The following is a 20,845-nucleotide window of genomic DNA, read 5'->3' on the forward strand; positions in this document are numbered from 1 at the left end:
TCCTGACTTTCAAATATGGTACGATCAAAGTTTTGCTTTAAAATAAGTGTGTGTATGTGTGTTTGTGTAGAATCCATATTCAGAGACCTAATTTGAAAATTAAAAAGATATTATTTTTCCCTGCTTTCCCTGCATGCCTTTTTATTTTAAGTTAGCAGCCCAGCACCCAGGACATTACAGAGGTTTGTGATTTCTTCAGCTAAGACGGCTTGACCTATACATAAGTAGAAAAATCCCAGCTAGTCCAGACTCACTGAAAGTGGAACTACAACACATTTCCCTGAGATAAAACGCTGTGGAATCCTCTTGGTTTTTTCCAGGAAACCCTGAGTCCTTAATGGGACAGAACTTAAGGCAATGGGAACCAAAAAATCATACAAATGTAGTTACCTGTGAAAGAAAAACAAAGGAAAAGAAAGAATTGAAGGGAGCAGATTATGAGAAAGATTGAAATAAAATCAACACATAAGAAAGGGCAAGGGAACCCAGTGGAGGCACCAATCAGAAGGGAGAAGGAACTGCAGGACACGCGCGCCAGCGAGCACACACACACAAACACACACACTTTCAAGAAAAGGTACAAAGGGAACAAAACTGTATGTTGTGGAAGAGAGGGAGGGAGGGAGAGAAGAAAAAAGAGAAAGAGAGAGAGGGAGAGAGGCAGATTGAAATCTCAAGATCTAGACCGGGTCAAGCTGGAAGAACAGGCAGAGTAAGACCAGAGACTGGGTGGGGAATCCCAGAACGATCTGTTTACAAAAAGATAGGCCTATGGAAATTCCACAAGTGACTTTTGAGATTCAAATCCGAAATAGAGAAGGACCCAAATCACACGCTGTCTGTGTGTATTTTAACCGCCTAATGAGGTACCATCTAGACTAGCGGAAATTCTCCCCGGCCTTGAACAGAAGCTTTCAGATTTTAGATTTCAAAAGACCTAAATATCCTCCACGTGGCCTCCGACAGTGCCCGGGGGGGCCGGCCAGCAGCCGCGGTCCTAACCTTCAGGGAGACCCGCGGGAGCGCGCGCCGCGCGGGGGCCGCCCCCTCGGAACTCCCCTCGCATTGTCTGTGCGCCCTGGAGTCTCCGCTTCCCAGGCGCGCTCCAGGTTATTGTTCTCCCTTCGCCCGCAGGGGAGGAGGGTGAGAAGAGGGCGGCGGCGGCGCGCGGCTGCCACCCGGGCAGGGGCGCCTCGGTCCTGGGACCGTGCACCCGGGGGTGGGTCCGATGCCACCTGAGGCTGGGGGGATGCGGGGGCCGCCGAACGCCTCCCTGGACCCCTTCCCCTTCCCTTCCCGCAGGTCCCCAGATCCTGGGCGCGAGCCGGGCGCGGGCCGGCCGGGCCGGGAGCAGGAAGGCGGGCGGGCGTCCGGTGCCGCGCTGTGGCTCCCGCGGCCGCCCGGGCTCTCGCAGCTCGAGGGAGGGACGCTATGACGCACCCTCTCGGTATTAGAACACTTCACCTTCTATTAATAGACACTCCTCCGACCGCAGACCTAGCTCGCCCTCGCTCTCCTTCCCTCCTTCGTGAAGGAAGGGAGGAAAAATCCTACCTAGAATGGAAGCTTCTAATAGGCAGTGTTAAGGAAGAATTCTATTTTGCACATTCCTTTATAATTCCAGCTACTAATTGCAGATCTAGGGAGCGCTCTTTGGCACAGGGAATTCCCCGATTTTCTGAAGCTTTAACACCTACACGACCTTATTTTACATGTCTCCTAAACATGTCAAATAAATTCGTCTCTTGTGAGTTCATGAAATATTCGCCAAGAATTTGCTCAAACTGGGTAAGACGCAAACCCACTGAATTCAGAGAAAGGATGTTTCTAGCTGACTTTCTGTATTTGCTAAAACCCAGCAATTCTAACCATAAAATTTATTTGGGAGGGGAAGCATATACAGGGAAAACATTGCAGATTTCAAACAAAAGCAAAGTTTGTCTTAGGGTTTTTTTAATTGGGACTTTTGGATGCTTTTAGCTGTACACCATCCATGTAATTATAGGTGATTAAAAATAATTCTTACCAAGTCATAGTAACATTTGCAATAATTAAAACGGGATTTTTTTAAACTGTAATTTATTTCTCATAATTTGGTTGTTTGTGCTGCAGTCAGCACTAAAAAGGAAGACTGATCACTATCTTTCATCTTGGTTTCTATTCAGTTTCACTTTCTAAACTCCAGAGTAGACCAAAGAAATACTGCCCTTTACATTTACTAACAAAAAAGATATATGTATGTAGATATAGGCTTTTTTTTTTTTTTTTTTTTGCGGTACGCAGGCCTCTCACTGTTGTGGCCTCTCCCGTTGCGGAGCACAGGCTCCGGACGCGCAGGCTCAGTGGCCATGGCTCACGGGCCCCGCCGCTCCGCGGCATGTGGGATCTTCCCGGACCGGGGCACGAACCCGTGTCCCCCACATCGGCAGGCGGACTCTCAACCACTGCGCCACCAGGGAAGCCCTAGGCATTTTTAATATGCCTTTTTAAGAGACTTTTTTTTTAGAGCAACAAAATTGAGAGGGATGTACGGAGATTTCCCATATAACCTCTGCCCCTACATGGGCATAGCCTCCCCCGTTACCAACATCACTCACCAGAGTGGTACATTTTTTTTTTACCAAGGGTGAGTCTACATTAACGATTCATAGTCATCCAAAGTCCACAGCTTACCTTAAGGTTCATTCTTGGCATTGTACATTCTATGGGTTTGGACAACTGTATAACAACATACATTCATCTTTATAATATCATACAAGGTCTTTTCAATGCTCTAAAAATCCTCTAAGCTCTGTAGAGGCCCATTTTTAAAAGCCTAGCTAAACCGCAGTTTGGTTACCATGCAGGCAATTCTAAGAACGCAGAATATCCAATGTGCCATTCTTGCTAACACCTAGTGTATAAAGTGAGGGGTATCTGTAAAAACAATATAGTTGGCCCTTGAACAAAACGAGGGGGTCGGAACACTGATCCTCCCACCCTCTGTGCAGTCAAAAATCCGAGTATAATTTAGAGTGGGCCTTTCATATCCCCATGGGGTTCCTCTGTATCCAAGTTTCTGTATCCGTGGATTCAACCAACCACAATCCTGTAGTACTATTGAAAGAAATCCTCCTATAAGCACACCCATACAATTCAAACCTGTGTTGTTCAAGGGTCAACTGTATTAAACATGATTTTGCTGTGGAAAAATCATGCCCTCTTACTGTAAAAGCATTTAATAAAGTTTAAGAATGACCACAGTAGCAATTGTTACAGTGCATTATAAAATACCCATTTGATAGTAGGTCCCCCTGTGAAAGACAATTTGGCAATAGCCATCACATTTTTAAATGTATATAACCTTGAGGGCTTCCCTGGTGGCACAGTGGTTAAGAATCCACCTGCCAATGCAGGGGACACTGGTTCAAGCCCTGGTCCAGGAAGATCCCACATGCCGCAGAGCAACTAAGCCCATGCGCCACAACTACTGAGCCTGTGCTCTAGAGCCCGCGAGCCACAACTACTGAAGCCCACGCGCCTAGAGCCCGTGGTCCGCAACAAGAGAAGCCACTGCAATGAGAAGCCCATGCACCGCAACGAAGAGTAGCCCCTGCTCACCGCAACTAGAGAAAGCCTGCGCACAGCAATGAAGACCCAACGCAGCCAAAAATAAAATAAATAAATTTTAAAAAATGCTTTAAATATATATACCCTTGGTTCCAGCAATTCCACTCTTGCGAGTATATGCTACAGACACAGTACACACTTGTGAAGTCATTGGTTGTTGCGGTGTTTGTACTAACAAAAGGTTAGAAACAATATAAATGTCCTACAATTATGGTACTATATCCATATACATCCATATTACATAGCCTTGAAGAAGATTAAAGCAACCTTTTTTGGTACTGATAGTGAAGTATGTTTAAGATACACCGTTAAGTGAAAAAAGAAAGATGCAGAAGCAGTGTAAAATACTATCAGTTACATTACAAAAATAAATGTAATGCATATATTAACTTTTATATATATCAAATGTATATTTATATGGAAATATTTATGAAACTGATAGCAATGTTTGCCTCCTGGGAGGTAACTAGGAGGCTAGGATGGGAGAGAAACTTATTTTCTCTTATCTATCTTTTTGTATCTTTGAATTTTGTTCCATGAGCATGCATCATCTATTAGCAAATGTTAGCCTAAAAATACCTTTAAATTCCTTTCTAAATTTACCCACATATGATAGATCTCTCTTTAATTTGTAGACGTTCCATATTTGGGATTATTATCATTTTAGAGAAGTTTACTCTGATGAAACAAAACTAAACTAAACTAAAGTAAGCTAAGCTTTTATCCTCAGCACCCTTTTATCTTAGCTCTACCTGATCTGTGAATCATCATAGAAATGCTTTGCCCAGAGGCTGCTAGAACTCTACTACCTGCATTTTAAAAAAAGGTTCTCAGTTGTTGATATATTTTTTCTCTATTCTTGTGGCATGTTATGAATGGGAGTAATGGCAGAGTTAAAGGTCTATTGAGTATCTACTATAAAATAATTACTTAAAGAGATTTATAACTCATCCATTTTATTTTGCACCAGACTGTCACTTAAAACAATGGCCTGTTTATCAGAATTCATATTTCCTACAATGACTTTCTACACTAGAGATGAAGTGGTTAGATTTCAAACTATTCCAGTGGGGTAATGTGCACAGAGTGTTTCTGCCTCTGTTAAAAAAGTGAAAAAACAGAGGCTGGGGGTCGGTGAGGTGTGTGCACTACAAGATTATACCAGAAATGAGCCAAATTGTTTATCTTTTCAATTCCATTGTAGGTATTTCTTTTTCTCCCCCTTTCCAGCTTTATTGAGATATAATTGACATATAACATTGTGTAAGTTTAAGGTGTACACAAGTGTTGACTTGATACCCTTACACATTGCGAAGTAATGTTGTAGGTGTTTTTTATATGAGTTCAGGTAAGTTTGTGCTGTTACTCTTCAGTATAACAACAGGAATGGGTACAGGATTGACTTTGCCAGGGTGTTTTCCTCCAGAGGCCCCAGCACCGATGCCTTGTGATGAAGGTGATGATGAAGAAACAGAGAAGCAGGAGGAAGGGTATCAAACAGAAATATTGCTCGTTTACATGTATATGAGCTAATGTACGTAGAGCACTTTGCCAGAGACTGGCAGAGAAAAGGGGATCAAAATAGAATTATTATTAGAATGAGGAGAGGTTTACAATAGTCCCTGGGGTCACAAGCTGTGTTTGGGGTCGTAGAATAAGGCTGCCCATATTCCACTTTCTTAAGAACTGCCAAGTCCCTGTGCAATGTTTCCCACCTTCAGGTACCACCAAAGTGAACCACTTTCATGATTTGTACTATCTCTAGGCACCAGTTACACTATTATATGTAGGGAGTTTTTAAACCATTAATTCAAGTTAACTTTGCTCTCTGCTTTAGCTAAGTTCTGCTCAAAGCAATAATTATTCCTTTTAGGTGTCAGTGACATATGTAATCTGCATATACTATTAGAATAAAATATATTATGTATATAATATTAGAATAAAAAATGCTTGTCTGTGAACCTGCTGAAAGTATCTCATGTAGCATGTCAACCCAATCACCATGTAACTGTTTGTCTTCCCATAACCTGAAGTGGACCCTGTGAGACCCTTGGCAGCTACTACACCCCTTCAGCATCCTAGATTTGGTTTGGGGTGACTGCTGCAGAAGCTGGAAGAGCATGATAATCACCTGCTACTCATCCTGCAAGGCAGATGCTTTCAGAGCAGAAAGCATTTCCAGCCCCTGGCCATGCATGATTAGACCTGCATATATTCACGTGTCTGTGTATCCGTATTCTGGTGGATGCTTCTTGCATTGCTGCTGGTCTCAGCTCAGAAATGACACTTTCCAATAAATATACTCCAGCCAGCTGTTTAAGAACAGGGTTACCTATGTGGGTAGTGAAGAAGACAAAAAGGGTGGGAGTGTTTTGGTGGAAGAGCCCCGGTTTGTGTAACCTGTCCGGTTATACGGACAGGTTATACGGAAGCCTCATTATACGGAAGAGTGAGGTTGTGGAAAACCTTATCTTTTGGAATTGGCCTAAGATATAGTGGCCTAGACTATATCATGCATAGACTTCATTTTTTTTTTTTTTTTTTTTGCGATACGCAGGCCTCTCACTGCTCAGGCCTCTCCTGTTGCAGAGCACAGGCTCCGGACGCGTAGGCTCAGCGGCCATGGCTCACGGGCCCAGCCGCTCCGCGGCATGTGGGATCTTCCCAGACCAGGGCACGAACCCGTGTCCCCTGCATCGGCAGGCGGACTCTCAACCACTGCACCCATAGACTTCATTTTTGTTGCGCTTCAATTTACTGCACTTCACAGGTATTGTGTTTTCTACAAATTGAAGGTTTGTGGCAACCCTACATCAAACAAGTCTATTGGTGCCATTTTCCCAACAGCATTTACTCACTTCATGTCTTTTGTCACATTTTGGTAATTCTCGAAATATTTCCAATTTTTTCCTTGTTATTATATTTGTTATGGTGATCTGTGATCACTGATCTTTGATGTTACTATTGTCTTGGGGCACCACAAGCCACGCCCATATAAGACAGCAAACTTAATTGATAACTGTGTGGTGTTCTGAATGCTCCACCCTGCTCCCATCTCTCTCCCTCTCCTTGGGTCTTCTAATTTCAACACAACAATGTTGAAATTAGACCAATTAATAACCCTACAATAGTCTCTAAGTGTTCAAGTGAAAGGAAGAGTCACATGTTTCTCACTTTAAATCAAAAGCTAGAAACGATTAAGCTTAGTGAGGAAGGTGTGTCAAAAGTTGAGGAGACAGGCTGAAAGCTAAGCCAAGTTGTGAATGCAAAGGAAAAGTTCTTGAAGGAAATTAAAAGTGAACACACAATGATAAGAAAACAAAACAGCCTTATTGCTGATATGGAGAAAGTTTTAGTGGTCTGGATAGAAGATCAAACCAGCCACAACATGCCCTTAAGCCAAAGTCTAATCCAGAGGAAGACCTTAACGCTCTTCAATTCTATGAAGGGAGAGAGGAGCGAGGAAGCTGCAGAAGAAAAGTCTGAAGCTATTAGAGGTTGGTTCATGAGGTTTAAGGAAAGAAGCCATCTCCAGAACATAAAAGTGCAGGGTGAAGCAGCAAGTGCTGACATAGAAGCTGCAGCAAGTTATCGAGAAGATCCAGCTAAGATAATTAATGAAGGTGGCTACACTAAACAACAGATTTTCAGTGTGGAAGAAACAGCCTTCTATTGGAAGATGTCATTTAAGACTTTCATAGTTAGAGAGGAGAAGTTGATGCCTGGTTTCAAAACTTCAAAGGACAAGCTGACTCTCTTGTTAAAGGCTAATGCAGCTGTTGACTTGAAGTCAAAGCCAGTGCTAATTTACCATTCCAAAAATCCTAGAGCCCTTATGAATTATTCTAAACCTACTCTGGCTGTGCTCTATAAATGGAACAACAAAGCCTGGTTGACAGCACATCTGTTTACTACATGGTTTTCGGAACATTTTAAGCCTACTGTTTAGACCTAGTGTTCAGAAAGAAAGATTCCTTTCAGCTCCTTGACAATGCACCTGGTCACCCAAGAGCTCTGATGGAGAGGTACAATGAGATTAATGTTTTCATGCCTGCTAACACAACATCCATTCTGCAGCCCATGGATCAAGGAATAATTTCTACTTTCAAGTCTTATTATTGAAGAAATATATTTCATAAGGCTATAGCTGCCATAGATAGTGATTCCTCTAATGGATCTGGGCAAAGTCAATCGAAAACCTTCCATAAAGGACTGATCATTCTAGATGCCATTAAGAATATTTGTGATTCATGGGAAGAGGTCAAAATATCAATATTAACAGGAGTTTGGAAGAAGTTGATTCCAACCCTCATGGATGACTTTGAGGGTTCAAGACTTCAGTGGAGGAAGTAACTGCAGACGTGGTAGAAATAGCAAGAGAACTAGAATTCGAAGTGCTGCCTGAAGAGGTGAGTGAATTGCTGCAATCTCATGATAAAACTTTAACAGATGAGGAGTTGCTTTTTATGGATAAGCAAAGAAAGTGGTTTCTTGAGGTGGAATCTACTCCTGGTGAAGATGCTGTGAAGATTGTTGAAATGACAAGAAAGGATTTAGAATATTACATAAACTTAGTTGATAAAGCAGCGGCATGGTTTGAGAGGACTGAGTCCAATTTTGAACGAAGTTCTACTCTGGGTAAAATACTATCAAACAGAATTGCATGCTACAGAGAAACCGTTTGTGAAAGGAAGAATCAATCGACGGGCCAAACTTCATTGTTGTCTCATTTTAATAAACTGAAACATCCACCCCAGCCTTCAGCATCCACCACCCTGGTCAGTCAGCAGCATCAACATCGAGGCAAGACCCTCCACCAGCAAAGAGATTATGACTCTCTGAAGGCGCAGATGATGTTTAGCATTTTTTTAGCAATAAAGTATTTTTTTAAACTTTTAATTTTATATTGGAGTATAGTTGATTAACAATGTTGTGTTAGTTTCAGGTGTACAGCAAAGTGATTCAGTTATACATATACATGTATCTATTCTTTTTCAAATTATTTTCGCATTTAATCTGTTACATAATATTAAGCAGAGTTCCCTGTGCTATACAGTAGGTCCTTGTTGGTTCTCCATTTTAAATATAGCAGTGTGTACATGTCAATCCCAAACTGCCTAATAAAGTATTTTTAAATTAAGGTATGTACGTTGTTTTTTACACATAATGTTATTGCACACTTAATAGACTACAGTGGAGTGTAAACATAACTTTTACACGCACTGAGAAACCAAAAAATTCGTGACTTGCTTTATTGGAATATTTGCTTTATTGTGGTGGTCTGGAACCAAACCAGCAATGTCTCTGAGGTGTGCCTGTATAAAATGAAAGGGTACTGTTCAAAAAATAATTGTCCGCTCACGTGTCTACCACCCAGCCTAAGAAATGGACAATTACCAGCCCCTTAAGAAGCCCCTGTGTGCCCATTTCTGAACACATCTGCCTCCCTGGCTTCTCTCGGGAACTACCTTTCTGAATTTTGTTTTGCTTTATAGTTGTAATGGTTATGTATGTGTTCCTGAATAACATAGTATTTAGTTTTATCTGCCTTTTGAACTCGAAATAGATGGAATCTTTGATGACTTGCTTTTTTCGCTCCACATTCTATTTTTGAGCCTCATCCAGTCCCTTCCCTTCTCTCCTCTTTGCAGGCCTTCAGCCCAGATCCCCTCTGGGATTCTTGCATTTATCTTCTGACCAGGCTCTCTGTTGACAGACTCTTCCCTCCAGAATTCACTGTGCAAACCACCACCAAATCCTCACCTTAAAATGGGAAGTTATATTTAAAACTTTTCTAGCAGCATATTCAGTGGCATGAGAAATGTTTACCTTTACAAATTTTGTATAAATATATATTACAAATCACACAAAACTTTAACAGTCGCTCTCTCTGGACGGTAGGATTATAGATAGCTTAATTTTTTTCTTTGCGATATTTTTCTCTTTCCCAAGTTTTCATTGGAAGCCTTGGATGCAAGGTTCTGGTCTTCCCTGCTTTTATCTTCCCAGTTTCCAGTGGTTTCTGAGGTCTGACCTGGTGAAGAGGTGGGTGTGTGGGGCACAAGAGCAGAACACGGAGCCCTCTTTCTCAATGACACGTTTGTATTCAAAGCCACAGGCTTTCTTTCCCACCCCCAGTCCAGAGCACCATTATCTCACCTGAGGCAGGGCAGCCGGGACTTTCAACCATTCTTGTAAACAGGGCCAGCATCATGGATGTGCCACCTCTGCAGTCACACAGGGGCCCACACTCAGAAGGGCTTTCTGCTGCTATGCTATCTCAAAAGTCTTGATTTTATTTTTGAACCTATGTTTTGTATGTGAAATCCGATGGGACAGTGGAGTATGAGCAGAGGGCATATGCATGCATTGCACGTCTGCTGTTCTTGCTGCCCCATGAGCACAGAATTCCGGTTGTCCCACATGATTTCGAGTTCAGCAAGATGTAAGTGTATTTCATCTTTGATTAAGTTGGGGTGCTGACAGCCCTGAGAGGTCATGCTTTCCATTCAAACCAGGACTGGTTTTGAAGGTAGAAAAAGGGCCATGGTATTCTAAAGACATGAACAACCAAGGAATCTTATCGGAGCCTTTGTTTCTTTTGATACTCTCTGTATTAGCCAACCACATATCCTGAAAATGAAGACATAGGAGGAAAGGGAAATCTTAGGGCACCGCATAGTTCCTTTTCCTTTTAGTCCTTCCTATTCAACAGTAAGTTGAAGGTAGAGGGTTGGTGGAGTGAGCACATATCAAGAAGTGAAATAAAAACAAGTGAATTAGTTTTGTGCAGCGTTTCCACTGTTCTGATAAGAACCGAATACATAAGCACCTACAAGCTACGAAATATGAATTAGATCATTTTAGTGATTCTGCTTATAAGTTAAATGCTCTTCTATTTGAATTTAAAACTGATATTTCACAATATAAAAATAAATGATAAAATTCAGGCTAATATTTTCAATTATTGTTTACTTAGAATAACATTAAATAACAAAAAAAAAAAAAGTCAAGGAAAGTTGAGAGAGAGACTGTGGGAAAACCTTTAACAGCACTTTTTTTGGGCCCCTAAAATTGTAGTTCCAAATCTATGGTTTATGTTGCCTTGCAGCTCATGAAAATCCAGGGCTTTTCTATAAAACTCTTGTCTCTGCTGTGGCTACTTAAGGGCTATTTCGAGACCTGGAAGTCAAGAGAAGACTCTTTTCTCTAAATCTCTGCTGTGCAATATCCATACCCTGAGGGAACAGGCTGGGGTAGAGAAAACGTAGGAAAACCACACTTGTTAATATCTCAGAATACTGTCCCCCCTATATTAAAAACAAAAAACAGAACAACACCTAGCAACCATAAATTCGTTGAAGGCAAGGACCTTCTTTCTCTTGCGCTTAACCATAGAGCTTTCCTTTAATAGGGACTTAATAGTTGTCCTTTTCCTCAATAAATATTTGCTCATTTAAATGTAAAGTGCTCTTTCATCATGCAGTTCTCAAACACCTTCAAAGCCTCCCTATTGCCTTAACCTACAAATTGAAACTCCTAACCAGGCATTTAAGGTTCTATAATCTGGGTTCAATCTACTTTTCCAAATTCATCTCCCAAGACTCCCTAGAACTCCATCAGTAATGGTCACACAAATACGGAATGACTGGATTACACAGCTCCTAGGAGTTATAGAAACTACAGATGGATAAATCATTAGCCCTTTTACGGTTAGGTTTAGGTAATACATACGAGCTAACATTAATGTCCCAATATTGGGAGCCAGTGATGAGTGTTATACAGACCCTAAATGGGAGTCATTAAGATATTCAATCCCGAGAAGAGTCATCTCCTCAGGATCACATCCTGGCTTCTGCAGAAATCAGAGACCCAAAGCTAGCTGGGTCCCTTCTAGCTAGGTTAGAAGCCTGTAGCTGTTGTTTAGTCCACCGGGAAGGGTGTGGGCCGCTGGGCCTCACGTGCTGCGCTGTGGAGCTCCCTACCTGGGCTTAGGCAAGTTCCTGGACTTTAAGGACCATGAAATCATAGCCATTACTAAGTGTCAGAATTTCACATGCTAGTAATGAGCCATTAAGGAAAGCTTTGGGCAGAGACAAGCTTTTAAGGCAGTGTAACCCAAGCAGGGGCTATTCTCAGTGTACCTTGGTGGGAATCAATTGTGTTTCCAACATGCCTGCGTGGGGGAGATTCGTAACCTGACAGGGCTGGGAGAAACTTGAAGAGCCATTGCATCCATGCCCTTGTCTTTAGTTTAGAAAACTCCGAAATCTTTTAAAAAAATTACCTATCTATGCCCAAACCTGGTAACTCCTTCACTTGTTTGTCAACCCTGATTTCAGAGAGCTATTTCTGATATCTAACCTAAATCTCCACAGCTAATTATCTTTTTCCATCTCCTCCCTCTCAGTCAACTTTAAAAGGCCATTGTGTCTACTGCTTACTGACACACAGCTAATATTACAGTTACTGTTATTGTTTCATCCTTACAGTTGTTACTAGCATTGACAGCACACTAGGAGGTACAGAAAAAATACATAAGCAGGGCTTCCCTGGTGGCGCAGTGGTTGAGAGTCCGCCTGCCAATTCAGGGGACACGGGTTCGTGCCCCCATCTGGGAAGATCCCACATGCCACGGAGCGGCTGGGCCTGTGAGCCATGGCTGCTGAGCCTGCATGTTCAGAGCCTGTGCTCCGCAACGGGAGAGGCCACAATAGTGAGAGGCCCGTGTACCGTCAAAAAAAAAACAAACAAAAAACATAAGCAAACACATTTCTAGATCAGTCTTGAAATACAGCTTTTTAAAATCTAGTAATGTTTGGGTGTTCCTGACTTGGAAATGGGGAAGTAGGCAGATGTGAGAAGCAGAGTGGCAAGGGTGTATTCTATTTCTCTGACTGTGGCCACTCCTCAAGAGCCATCACTTACCTCCCACCCAGCCTGGGAAGGAAACTTAGAACCAGATAAATGTATATTAAACCCGTATAGGGGAGCAGGGAGGCGATTGGGCATGGCATGGTGGTAGAAACCGTGGGGGCCTGCGAAGGAGTCCACTCCGGGGCATGGTGGGGAGGGCCTACATGAAAACTGCCACAATTTCATGTGAAAACTAGGAGGAAATATTTGAGTTGAAAATGAGTCATAACAGCACCTTCCTTATCCTTCCCTCAAAGTGCCCGGCTAAGAGCAGAAATGAAAAACATTGATGCATCCTCTAGTGAAAGACATCCCAAGGCCTGGGGCTTACACCATCTTGTTGTTTCTTACTGTTTTTTACTTATAAAACATTTTAAAGATTTATCCATGTTGCAAGATGGACACTTAGTGCATTACTTCCAATAGTTGCATGGTATTCTATGATATATGCTACGTTTTATTTAACCTTCCGTAATGCGCAGGTGATACATACTGTTTGCCAACAATATGCTGCTACTTCAATTGCTGCTGTGATGATTGTCCTCGCTTGTGCCCTTTTACGGACTTGTGCAAGAGTTTCTTAGAGGTATGTATTCCCAGGAGTGGAACTGCCGGGCCACAGGAAAACACATACTACATTTTATTACATATTTCCAGATAACTTCAAAACAGCTGTACCAGGGACTTAACTCCCAATAGCAATGCATGACAGTTCATGCTTCCTCCCATCCTAGCCAACACTTGGTGTTAACTAACTTTCACATTTTTGCCTATTTAATGGATGTAAAGAAGTGTGTTGTTGCTTTAATATGCATTTATCTGATTATAAGTGGGATTGTATATCTCTTCATCTACTTTTTAAAATTGAAGTATAGTTGGTATACAATATTATGTAAGTTACAGGTGTACAATATAGTGATTCACAATTTTTAGAGGTTATATTCCATTTATAGTTATTATAAAATATTTGCTATATTCCCATGTTGTACAATATATCTCTTCATCTATTTGTTAGTCTCTCAAGCTTCCCTTCTGTAAATTTGCCTGTTCATATCCTTTGGCTATTTTTCTATTGTGTTTCCTGTTTTTTTTCTTCTCAATATAATAGGAATATAATTCCTATTATATCCTAGACATTAATGTCTTCTTGGTTTGGAAACACCTCTCAGTCTATCAACTTTCTCTTAGCTGGTCTATGATGTTCTTTGTTAACCAGAAACTTTAATTTTGATATAGTCAAGTTCATCATTCTTTTGGTTTTATAGTTTACGCTTTCAGAGTCTTATTGAAGAAATCTTTTCCTATCCTAAGATTCCAAAGCTACTCTTCTGTTTTTAATTTCTATTAGCTCTATAGTTTTCCCTTTCCCTTTTAGGTTTTTTTATTCATTGAAATTTCACCTTTCCAAATGGTATGAGATATGGATGCAGCTTTACTTTTCTCCATGGTGAACCAATTTTTCCAACATTATCTATGAAACAAAACTTGTGTGTTAGGTTGGATTATTGTTCCCAATCCTTTGTGTCCTCCATGCTATAGAATTATACTGCCATGCTCTTTGCCACGTGGTTTTGCAGCACCTTCCACCAATTTGTTAGACTTGGCCATGTGACTAATTTGGTCAATGAAATATTAGGAGATGGCAGCAGACGTGTTAAATGTGTTTGGGTGATGAGACTTCATCTCTTGAGCTCCTGTCATTGCCAGAATGAGGCATGTGATAAAGACCTGAACTAACCTGTGTCCTGGAGCAAAGCCCAGCTGAATTCGGCTGAGTCCAGCCAAGTCTTGACCAGACCAGATGAGATCAGTAGAGACCTGTGAGAGAGAAAAAACAATGGCTGCTATAAGCCACTGGTATTTCTGGGTTGTTCATTACATGGTATTATTACTGCAGCAATAGTTGACTATCTCTACATGATTTTCTCATAGATTTGTGATGTTACCATTATCACATACCAAGTTCTCATAGGTAAAAGTGTTGTTTCTGAGTTCTCTATTCTGTCCCACTGTTCTACATGTCTGCTACTGTGACTTATGTCATTATCTGGAAGGGTAAATTTCCCCTCTATGATTTTTGTTTTCAAAAATGACCAGATTATAATGGAATTCAATCTTCCATATGTATTTGAGAATGTTTAAATTCTTCAAATCCCATTAAAAGTTTGAATGGTTTGCACTGAGTTTATGAATACATTTAGAGATCACTGATATCTTAAGAATGTTACTCCTATCCACAGACATTATATATACCCCTATTCAGGTCTTCTTTGAAGTCTGTTAATAGCATTAACATTTTTTCCCATGAAAGTTTTGTGCATTTTTTTCTTAGGTTAATTTCCAAAAACTTTAGAGTTTTGTTGCTATTGTAAGAAGTATCTTATTTTCTAGTTTGTTAGTACTAGTATGTAAGTATACTTTTGGTTTTCATGAATTGACTTTGAATTTGGGAATCTTGCTGTATCAGGATAAGGTTTGGCTATCTGTAACACCAGGCACACACATACACAAACTAAAATAACAGTGGCGTGAATGAGATAGATGTTTATTCAAGAAGTTCCAAAGTTTGGAGGTAGACATTTTAGGGCTGGTGTTAGTATAGCAGTGCCTTCTTTCTTGTTCTGCTATGTGTGGCTTCCATATTCAAACTCAGCTCATGGTCTAGGATGACTGCCGAAGCTCCAGCTATTGTATCTTCATTTCAGATGGCAGGAAAGAGGATGAGGCACATTCCCTCCTTTTAGGAATGTGTGCACCAGTTCTGCTTTTAACCCATTGCCTGGAACATGGCAGTACTTAGCTACAAGGGAGGCTAGCAAATGTTGTCTTTATTCTGGTTGGCCTTGTGCCCCATAAAAAAAAAAAGTAGTTCTTTGGAAGAAGGGGAGAAAAGCATCTCTGTCACCTTGCTGCATTCTTTTATTATTTCTAATAGCTTATTGTTTCTATAAGGTGTTTTATGTGGTTGATCATATTACTGCAAACAATCCCAATTTTATCTCTTTCCTTCTGATTCTTCTATTTAATTTCTTCTTCCTTTTATTACAAATCTTATTTTGTCAGCCAGGACTTTCAATATCATGTTAAACAGCAGTGGCAACCTTCTCTTGATCCTACACTTAAATGGAATGTGTTTAAAGTTAATCAATTTATAATATTTTGCTGTACATTTTTGGTCCTTCATAAAGTTAAGTAAATTTCTTACTATTCCTAACTTTCCTGAAAGTTTTTATTATTAATAATGATGAACATTCTCGAATGATTTTTCTCTCTTATTCTTTTTGAGGTGAGTTATTTGGATAGGTTTTCTGATGTTAAATCATACTTGAATTTCTAGAATAAACCCTACTTATTATGTTTTCATGATAAATGGCTAGATACGTAGCTAGACAGGTATATTCTAAAGAGAGGGAAATGAATATCAAGGGTTTTCCTAGTTCACTGGAGTAAGAATGTTGGATTTGGTTAGTTAATATTAAGAAATTTTTGCATTTATGTTCATAAGCGAAATGGGCCTATTTTTAAATTGTCCATTTTCAGATTTAGGGTCTAATTCTGCTGTTTTTCTTTTTTTCCTTCTCTGCCTCCTCTTGCTCATGGTGGCGATTTTTCTTTCTTTTTTTTTTTTAATATCTTTACTGGAGTATAATTGCTTTACAATAGTGTGTTAGTTTCTGCTTTATAACAAAGTGAATCAGCTATACATATACATATATCCCCATATCTCCTCCCTCTTGCATCTCCCTCCCACCCTCCCTACCCACCCCTCTAGGTGGTCACAAAGCACAGAGTTGATTTCCCTCTGCTCTGCAGCTACTTCCCACTAGCTAGCTATTTTACATTTGGTAATGTGTATATGTCCATGCCACTCTCTTCGTCCCAGCTTACCCTTCCCCCTCCCCGTGTCCTCAAGTCCATTCTTTACATCTCTGTCTTTATTCCTGTCCTGCCCCTAGGTTCTTCAGAACCTTTTTTTTTTTTTTTTAGATTCCATATATATGTGTTAGCATATGGTATTTGTTTTTCTCTTTCTGACTTCCTTCACTCTGTATGACAGTCTCTAGGTCCATCCACCTCACTACAAATAACTCAGTTTTGTTTCTTTTTATGGCTGAGTAAGATTCCATTGTATATATGTGCCACATCTTCTTTATCCATTAATCTGTCGATGGACACTTAGGTTGCTTCCATGTCCTGGCTATTGTAAATAGAGCTGCAGTGAACATTGTGGTACATGACTCTTTTTGAATTATGGTTTTCTCAGGGTATATGCCCAGTACTGGGATTGCTGGGTCATATGGTAGTTCTATTTTTAGTTTTTTAAGGAACCTCCATACTGTTCTCCATAGTGGCTATTATCAATTTACATTCCCACCAACAGTGCAAGAGGGTTCCCTTTTCTCCACACCTTCTCCAGCATTTATTGTTTGTAGATTTTTTGATGATGGCCATTCTGACTGGTGTGAGGTGATACCTCATTGTAGTTTTGATTGGCATTTCTCTAATGATTAGTGATGTTGAGCATCCTTTCATGTGTTTGTTGGCCATCTGTATATCTTCTTTGGAGAAATGTCTGTTTAGGTCTTCTGCCCATTTTTGGATTAGGTTGTTTGTTTCTTTGATATTGAGCTGCATGAGATGCTTATAAATTTTGGAGATTAATCCTTTGTCAGTTGCTTCATTTGCAAATATTTTCTCCCATTCTGAGGGTTATCTTTTTGTCTTGTTTATGTTTTCCTTTGCTGTGCAAAAGATTTTACGTTTCATTATGTCCCATTTGTTTGTTTTTATTTCCATTTCTCTAGGAGGTGGGTCAAAAAGGATCTTGCTGTGATTTATGTCATAGAGTGTTCTGCTTATGTTTTCCTCTAAGAGTTTGATAGTGTCTGGCCTTACATTTAGGTCTTTAATCCATTTTGAGTTTATTTTTGTGTATGGTGTTAGGGAGTGTTCTAATTTCATTCTTTCACATGTAGCTGCCCAGTTTTCCCAGCACCACTTATTGAAGAGGCTGTCTTTTCTCCATTGTACATCTTTGTCTCCTTTATCAAAAATAAGGTGACCATATGTGCGTGGGTTTATCTCTGGGCTTTCTATCTTGTTCCATTGATCTATATTTCTGTTTTTGTGCCAGTACCATACTGTCTTGATTACCGTAGCTTTGTAGTATAGTCTGAAACCCAGGAGCCTGATTCCTCCAGCTCCATTTTTCTTTCTCAAGATTGCTTTGGCTATTCAGGGTCTTTTGTGTTTCCATACAAATTGTGAAATTTTTTGTTCTAGTTCTGTGAAAAATGCCAGTGGTAGTTTGATAGGGATTGCACTGAATCTGTAGATTGCTTTGGGTAGTAGAGTCATTTTCACAATGTTGATCCTTCCAATCCAAGAACATGGTATGTCTCTCCATCTGTTTGTATCATCTTTAATTTCTTTCATCGGTGTCTTATAGTTTTCTTCATACAGGTCTTTTGTCTCCTTAGGTAGGTTTATTCCTAGGTATTTTATTCTTTTTGTTGCAGTGGTAAATGGGAGTGTTTCCTTAATTTCTCTTTCAGATTTTTCATCATTAGTGTATAGGAATGCAAGAGATTTCTGTGCATTAATTTGGTATCCTGCTACTTTACCAAACTCATTGATTAGCTCTAGTAGTTTTCTGGTAGCATCTTTAGGATTCTCTAAAGATTCTCTAGTATCATGTCATCTGCAAACAGTGACAGCTTTTCTTCTTTTCTGATTTGGATTCCTTTTATTTCTTTTCCTTCTCTGATTGCTGTGGCTAAAGCTTACAAAACTATGTTGAATAATAATGGTGAGAGTGCACAACCTTGTCTTGTTTCTGATCTTAGAGGAAATGGTTTCAGTTTTTCACCATTGAGAATGATGTTGGCTGTGGGTTTGTCATATATGGCCTTTATTATGTTGAGGAAAGTTCCCTCTATGCCTACTTTCTGGAGGGTTTTTATCATAAATGGGTGTTGAATTTTGTCAAAAGTTTTCTCTGCATCTATTGAGATGATCATATGGTTTTTCTCCTTCAATTTGTTAATATGGTGTATCACATTGATTGATTTGCGTATATTGAAGAATCTTTGCATTCCTGGGATAAACCTCACTTGATCATGGTATATGATCCTTTTAATGTGCTGTTGGATTCTGTTTGCTAGTATTTTGTTGAGGATTTTTGCATCTTTGTTCGTCAGTGATATTGGCCTGTAGTTTTCTTTTTTTGTGACATCTTTGTCTGCTCTTGGTATCAGGGTGATGGTGGCCTCGTAGAATGAGTTTGGGAGTATACCTCCCTGTGCTATATTTTGGAAGAGTTTGAGAAGGATAGGCATTAGCTCTTCTCTAAACGTTTGATAGAATTCGCCTATGAAGCCATTTGGTCCAGGGCTTTTGTTTGTTGGAAGATTTTTAATCACAGTCTCAAATTCAGTGCTTGTGATTGGTCTGTTTATATTTTCTATTTCTTCCTGGTTCAGTATCGGAAGGTTGTGCTTTTCTAAGAATTTGTCCATTTCTTCCAGGTTGTCCATTTTATTGGCATATAGTTGCTTGTAGTAATCTCTCATGATCCTTTGTGTTTCTGCAGTGCCAGTTGTTACTTCTTGTTTTTCATTTCTAATTCTATTGATTTGAGTCTTCTCCCTTTTTTTCTTGATGAGTCTGGCTAATGGTTTATCAATTTTATCTTCTCAAATAAACAGCATTTAGTTTTATTGATCTTTGCTATTGTTTTCTTCATTTCTTTTTCATTTATTTCTGATCTGATCTTTATGATTTCTTTCCTTCTGCTAACTTTGGGGTTTTTTTGTTCTTCTTTCTCTAATTGCTTTAGGTGTAAGGTTAGGTTGTTTATTTGAGATGTTTCTTGTTTCTTGAGGTAGGATTGTATTCTATAAACTTCCCTCTTAGAACTGCTTTTGTTGCATCCCATAAGTTTCGTGTCGTCATGTTTTCATTGTCATTTGTTTCTAGGTATTTTTTGATTTTCTCTTTGATTTCTTCAGTGATCTCTTGGTTGTTTAGTAGCATATTATTTAGCCTCCAAGTGTTTGTATTTTTATAAACTTTTTCCTGTAATTGATATCTGGCCTCATAGCGTTGTGGTCAGAAAAGATACTTGATTTCAATTTTCTTAAATTTACTGAGGCTTGATTTGTGCCCCAAGATATGATCTATTCTGGAGAATGTTCCATGAGCACTTGAGAAGAAAGTGTATTCTGTTATTTTTGGATGGAATGTCTTATAAATATCAATTAAGTCATGGTGGGTTTTTTCTTCATTTGTTTTGTAATTTGGATTGTGAGCTAATGTTTGGGCTCTCTCTTTGGGAATGCTAATGAGACCGGGTTGAAGCCTCTATCTTCAATAAAGGATGTGCTTTTGCTTCCCGGTCCATGTGGGTTGTATATAAGCTCTATGACATAACAAAAATCTCATATAGTACTTTTTTTTTTTTTGGTAACCATACTAGTTCTTAGCACATCATTAGTCTCACTCCACTGTTTAGAAAAAAAATGACAGTAACAATATAAATGTATTGATATCATTTGTATATTGAAATTTGCATTTTGAAATGTGATTCCCACATATAAAAAATTCTGTCTTTGTATACTTTGAAATCATAAACTAGTAAGTTTCACACATATTGTAGATTTATACATAACATCAATTACAATGATATTTTTAAGCTTTATACATTTATTTGACTTCCCCATATTTTAAGTGTTGTAGTTATAAGGTATGCCTATGGTATTTATGAAAGCCCATTTGCCAACTTCATTATTTTTTTGTTAGGGATCACCCTGCCAGTGTATAAGACAGTCCTGTGCACAAGAAATGTAGAAAGGGAAGTGATCACAAAAATGAGAGATAGAAAATATATAGGAGAAAGGAATATATGTGGAAGAAAGGAAATAGATAAGTGTGAGAAAGGGAAAAAGAAGAAAGGAAGAAATAAATAAGGGTTTTTAAATTTTCAAAAGGAAGGAGTAAACAGGGGTTTTCAAATGAAACATTTGATATTTTAATATTTATTCAAGTCACCGGGGGTATTTGCTAAAAAAACAGATGTCCAGGACCAGACTACAGAGATAATGAGTCAATAGATCTGAGAACAGACTCAGGAATCTAGGTTGGCCTTAGACAACCATTTAAGAAATACTGGAATAGGGTGAGCACAGAATTAGAAAATGACACATGGTGGGGACTGGAGACATGCCAATAACAACTGACAAAGGAGCAACTTCTGCCACAGGATGCTAACCCTAGCTATTTGGAGATCCTCTGAAAGATACTAGTGTATGTCTAGACTCAA

The 20,845-nt window shown here is 39.6% G+C and overlaps 1 long non-coding RNA gene across 4 annotated transcripts in view; it reads right to left on the bottom strand.

Annotated features, from left to right (window-relative positions):
• LOC137206180 (uncharacterized) overlaps window positions 1–20,845 on the bottom strand; it is a 77,844-nt gene that overhangs the window by 55,112 nt on the left and 1,887 nt on the right. For 3 of the 4 annotated variants that reach the window (XR_010934510.1, XR_010934511.1, XR_010934509.1), the window contains exon 3: window positions 14,264–14,343. This is a non-coding gene — a long non-coding RNA (uncharacterized lncRNA). Of the gene's footprint in view, window positions 1–10,564; window positions 10,861–14,263; window positions 14,344–20,845 lie in introns of those variants that run through there. The other variant, XR_010934512.1, reaches the window with a different exon arrangement.

Source organism: Pseudorca crassidens, chromosome 14, assembly GCF_039906515.1.
Source record: "Pseudorca crassidens isolate mPseCra1 chromosome 14, mPseCra1.hap1, whole genome shotgun sequence".
NCBI classification, from domain to species: Eukaryota; Metazoa; Chordata; class Mammalia; order Artiodactyla; family Delphinidae; genus Pseudorca; species Pseudorca crassidens.